Source organism: Eutrigla gurnardus, assembly GCF_963514095.1.
Source record: "Eutrigla gurnardus genome assembly, chromosome: 3".
NCBI classification, from domain to species: Eukaryota; Metazoa; Chordata; class Actinopteri; order Perciformes; family Triglidae; genus Eutrigla; species Eutrigla gurnardus.
In genome coordinates this window covers 22,896,548-22,902,903 of record NC_139917.1, presented here as the reverse complement: position 1 = coordinate 22,902,903, position 6,356 = coordinate 22,896,548, and positions in this window count along the sequence as shown.

The window sequence follows — 6,356 nt, the reverse complement described above, 5'->3', positions numbered from 1 at the left end:
AATTTAGTAGCTGGATGAGGTGGAACTTTAAACTCCTTCACGCTATTTCTTAATGTAATCTATAATCTTTAATAGATATTATATTTGAACACTGAACATACATAACACCTACTAAAATGTGCTCTTTTGAGCCACAACAGGTTCTAAATTGAGCCTTTGTTTTTAAGGGTATGGTTGTTGCAACAGCAGCAAGTCGTGTTTATTCATGTTGCCTGCTGTAGTGAACTGTAGGCTGTTGGTTATTGTCAATGACGATGACGGAGATTGTGATTCTTGCCTTTTTCAGTAAGGGGTGGAAGAAGCTGTGAAAAACAGCCATGCATGGCTGTAATACCTAAAAATGTCCTCATTAAATATTTTCGGATGAGAGGGCTATTTATAGGACTTTTTTTACTGTACAGTAAAGGCTGTATCGATTGTCTTTGCAACTTGTCATATGTGAAAATTCTTTCTGGAGATATGAGCAAATGTAAATTATTAGGAGAGTTGGACGTTTACCTTCATTTGTTATATTTGTATTGTATTATAGGGCCTTAATTTCCAACAAAACACTTGCATTTTCAGAAAGTTTTCCTGGTGTATTTCGTAGGTCATTGTTTGTAATGTCTGAGGTGTATCACTTCACCTGAGAACATTTTGCCCTTTTTCATGGTATAAGATATGAAAAGTACCAGATTTGTTGTTTTAGATTTGTGCTTTGAAATCGTATTCACACATCTCATTGGAATCATGAATTTGTGTCGCCTGCCAATCAGACTGACTTACATGGTGATATTTGGGGTGAATTTCTGTGCTTCATTCCTGATCAGTTTCACTTGTCTTTTACATCCTCACTGTATCTCTGCAAGACTATATGCGTTCAATATTTTTACAATATCAATCAGACATTTTCTCACGGAAAAGCGAAATCCCAAAAACATACGCACTTTTCAGCACTTCCTCCTCAGAAATATGAATACCGCATCCAGGAAGCCACACTTTGGCCACCCAGCCCGGCACTTCATTTCCTTTGAAAGTAGTGGAGGAGCACGACCATTCCCCAGTGCACATCACTATGAGTGCATGTCAATGAGGTGGGAATGACAGGGCTGCATTGTGAGATGGGCACAGAGTGGGAGTGCCATGTGACACTCCTGAAAGGGCTGCCGGGGTTTGGCCGGGGAGGAAGGATGGCAGCAACCACAATGACCCATTGAGGGATTGTGGACTATAGGTACAAGACTGGCACTAGTCCTCCTTTCCTTCCATGGGATGGCGGGAGGAGGCTGCTGCTTGGTACTGATTGAATGGAGGGATTATTTCACAAGAATTGGAGAGAGGAGGTTTATTATCACCATGTTACACTTCCTTCAGTCTTTTGATGGCCATTATGTACACTCCTGCACATACACTACGTCTTGTGTGATTTACCACTGTGTCTTTTTCACACAGACTACAATATACCATTGTGTTTTCAGCACCACAAAGGTGTCATGAAGATGACAAAAAATACAAGTTATGGAAACATTACATGCTGTTTGACTTTGTCATGGGACAAAGTCATTGTAACCGTTCTTTCACAGGCAAATACTGTAATTTAATTCAGATGCAAAAAGGAATGGTCACAAAAAGCAAAACAGATGCCCAGCGTTTCTGTTCTCTGTCCTGTATGTCGTACCACTAAAAAGATGCTTAATCAGAACAAGTAACAAGTCCATAACAATATTCTTACTTCTCACAGTACATTTTTTCTCAAAATATGTATTATCAAAGGTTTTAGACCAAAAGAGGATGGTGTGACTCTATTAATGCCTCTAAATCTGTTAAGCCAGCATGTATCACATTCATGCATTAGACATCACGTAAAACAAATATTTTCTCTGTTTCTTTTGTTTCACCGTGTCTGTTAAAATTGGTACTGTTTGGAAAATGAAAGTCGACATGTAGAAGTTGTCTCATGTTTCAGCAAGAAGACTGTATTCAAAGTAAAAGTAGATCTCAAAAGCATTAGACCTGTGTTCAGTATATTCCTCAAGCACTTACAGTAAAAGCACTATAACATAATCAAATTGTCCTAGTGCAGTTACTGTAATACAAATCAATAGAAAATATTATACACCATGTATCTATTATATATCATATTTCATTGCTTTAAACTAACCAGCATGACATCAGAATCAGAAAGGTTTATTGCCAAGTACATTTTCACATACAAGGAATTTGCCTTGGTGTTCAGTGCGCACAATTATAAAGAATAAACAGTAAAGCAAAGTATTGCGGTCAAGAACATAAACATACATTTAAAAAAATACCATAAATGACAAAAGACACTATAGCACATGCAGTCATAAATATACTATACTATAATAATATCTACAATTTCACAGTTATTACAAAAATGTGTGAAATAGTTGTGCTGCTGGTTAGTGTGTATATACATTTTTGTTTTTCAGCTGTTTTAAGTTTTTATGAACTGCTACAAGCAGCTGATTGGGCCTCACAGTCAAACCTAAAAATGTCTCTCTTTGTTTTGATTTCCAGTCCAAGTGAGAGAGAGATATTAACATTATGTGTGCACTTCTCCAGCTCAGAAGAGAGAGACACATGCAGTGACAATCATGTTTGACTGGCGCATTGATAAAGACACATTATTGCACTATTTGCTACCCTCTAGCGGCGATCATGAGGCATTAGATTTAGAACATTTTCTCCGAATTCCAAAATCGGACCAGCATGAAGGCACAGCTTGAAACATGCACAATATGTTTAATAGATGTAAGACAATTTGAATTATGTATGTTAAGTTTTTAAAAACAATCACAAGTTAAGTTTATGTGGTATATTTCCTACCATATGTCACTTTAGTTATGTATACATTATATATATAAATGTTGTTTTCTGCATGCCAACTAATAAATATTTTTGTTTTACTGTTTTTATGTTTATTATCTTATAGTTTTCTCTGTCATAAAAGTAGACTGTAGAGCGTTATTCATGTGGATCATGCCTTGTGGCAAGTTGAGCTGGCCTCTAGAGGGCATTTTACTGTGGAATCTCCTGAAAACGATATCTACTCCATAGCGTTTACTGTATTACAGATGTCATGATTATGTTTTAGGTCAACACCAAAATAGTCTGTATTTTGTGAAACCTAGTGATTTGTGTCCATGTGCACGGACCTCTAGATTTCAATTCTGTGACTACTTCACAAACTGCCTTGAGACGAGGCTGCCTAGGGACTGGACTTGTGTATTTATGTCCAGGACTCATCCAAATAGCCCGGAGACAGTGTAGCTCTGTCACAGCGTTGCTGCTAGAGTTATTACAGGGACAAAGATAGTGGAGCATTAATTCTAGGGTCGATTTTGAAATGTCATAAAAGCATCAACTGTTTCAGGTTTCTGGTCTGAGCCCACTTCACCTCTCAGGTCCTGGGACTTGTTTGCTGACAGAGGAATAAATAACACTGTGAGATAGCCCTATTCTTCAAAACCGTGTGTCTGAAACATGCTTCCAGGAGATATCAAGATGGCACCATCTCAAGTTGTTTAAAATGATCAGGGTTAAAGCATTCCATTTGTCCCTACTTTTTAATTCAAATTCAGGCTCCTTTCTGCAACTCTGAACAGCCCTGAAACTGTAATTTAACTGTAATTTTCTTTGTCTACAGTTGTATTTTGTTTCATTTTATTATTGAACATGAATATACATATTATGCTTGAAAAGAAACACAGCAGGTGTAACATTATTTGATGATGAATCTCAATAATCTAAATTTGTGAAAATGTTGTTAAGGTTGATGCACTCTGAAAAGTCCTCTTCAAGTTTATGGCTGTTTGGTACTAAAATGTTTATGTTGCTGTATACAGTGGGTAAATACAAGGTGATTAATTGTGGTTGATTTTCCTGCCATGTGTATGACTGAATTACCTGTGTTGTGATGACAGAGTATTGCTTCAGTTCAGGCAGTTGTGTTTGCATGAGCTGATCCACCCACTCCCGAGTCTGTACCTCCCTCCGTTCCCGAGATATGAGCAAAAAGGTGAAAATATGCATTACGGTTAGGTGAGGGTTAGGGTTAGGGTTGGTGTTAGGGTTAGGTCTTGGACCAGTGTTTAAAATGCCAGCAGACACCCGCTGACCATGACAACTGGTTCTACAGGGTTAGGGGGTTAGGGTTAAGTTTAGGTCTTGGACCAATGTTTAAAAGTCCCAGCAGACATCCACTAACCATGCCACCTGGTTCTACAGGCCTCACAACAGCATTTAAACCTGCCAGCAGACACCCACTTACAGTGCCAGCAGGTTCTGCAGGCCTCAGACCAGTGTTTAAAGCTCCCAGTAGACATCCAGTCACCATGCCAGCTGGTTCTATAGGCCTCGGACCAGCGTTTAAAACTCACAGCAGACCCCCGCTCACCATGAAAGTTGGTTATAGAGGGTTGGGGGGTTAGGGTTAGGCCTCGGACCAGTGTTTAAAACTCCCAGCAGACACCCACTCACCCTGCCAGCTGGTTCTATAGGCCTCGGACCAGCGTTTAAAACTCACAGCAGACCCCCGCTCACCATGAAAGTTGGTTATAGAGGGTTGGGGGGTTAGGGTTAGGCCTCGGACCAGTGTTTAAAACTCCCAGCAGACACCCACTCACCCTGACAGCTGGTACTACAGGGTAAGGGGGTTAGGTTTAGGTCTTGGACCAGTGTTTATAACTCCCAGCAGACACCCACTCACCCTGACAGCTGGTACTACAGGGTAAGGGGGTTAGGTTTAGGTCTTGGACCAGTGACTCCCAGCAGACACCCACTCACCATGCCAGCGGGTTCAACAGGCCTCGGACCAGCGTTCAAAACTGCCAACAGACACCCGCTCACCATGACAGCTGGTTCTACAGGGTTAGGGGGTTAGGGTTAGGTCTTGGACCAGTGTTTAAAACTCCCAACAGACATCCACTCACCATGCCACCTGGTTCTACAGGCCTCACACCAGCATTTAAACCTGCCAGCAGACACCCACTTACAGTGCCAGCTGGTTCTGCAGGCCTCAGACCAGCATTTAAAGCTCCCAGCAGACACCCACTCACAATGACAGTTGGTTATACAGGGTTGGGGGGTTAAGTTTAGGTCTTGGACCAGTGTTTAAAACTCCCATTAGACAACCACTCACTGTGCCAGATAGTTTTACAGGCCTCGGACCAGTGTTTAAAACTGCAAGCAGACATCTACTCACAGTGCCAGCTGCTTCTACAGGCCTCGGACCAGTGTTTAAAACTCCCATTAGATATCCACGCACAGTGCCAGCTGGTTCTATGGGCATCGGACCAGCGTCAAACACCCACTCAGAGTGCCAGCTGGTTCTGCAGGCCTCAGACCAGTGTTTAAAACTCCCATTAGACACCCACGCACAGTGCCAGCTGCTTCTACAGGCCTCGGACCAGTGTTTAAAACTCCCATTAGATACCCACTCACAGTGCCAGCTGGTTCTGCAGGCCTCGGACCAGTGTTTAAAACTCCCATTAGACACCCACTCACAGTGTCAGCTGCTTCTACAGGCCTCAGACCAGAGTTTAAAACTGCCAGCAGAAACCCGCTCACCATGACAACTGGTTCTACTGTTAGGGGGTTAGGGTAAGGGTAAGGGTTGGTGTTGGAGTTAGGGTTGGTTGAGGGTTAATTCCTTTTTTTTAGTTTTGCTGTATCTCCAGAACAGTAAATCGTAGATACAGAAGGGTTAAATTAGGTCAGACGCCACTCACAAGCCTCCGTTCCCTAGATATATAGGCAAAAATGTGAAAATTAGAGTTAGAAATAAATAAAAGCGGTAGACGATGGATGGACAATCATGATTGATGGATGTATTAAAACAGGTGACGGTACGGCCCTCAGCCACAACACCATTTAACGCATCCGATCCCTCCCCTCCAAACTTGGACTGCTGCTACTTTTTGGGGCGGCTGTGGCTCAGAGGTAGCGAGTCGTCCTCCAATCAGAAGATTGGCAGTTTGAATCCCGTCTCCTCCAGTCTGCATGCCGAAGTGTCCTTGGGCAAGATACTGAACCCCCAAATTGCCCCCGATGCTGCACCATCAGTGTGTGAATGTGTTTGAATGAGTTAGATCCTGATGTGCAGGCAGCTCCTCTGCGATCAGTGTATGAATGTGTGTGTGAACGGGTAAAAGTGACTGAATGTAGTATAAAGTGCCTTGAGTAGCTAGATAGCTAGAAAAGCGCTATAAATGCAGGTCCATTTACCATTTCAATCCGATTGGCTCAGCCTGACCTTCGGCAGGGTCGCTAACTTCCCTCAGAAGTTACACAGAGAAAACGAAAAAATGTTGAAACAAAAAAAGGTGGTGGAGCTGAGAAAGAAATGGGTGGCA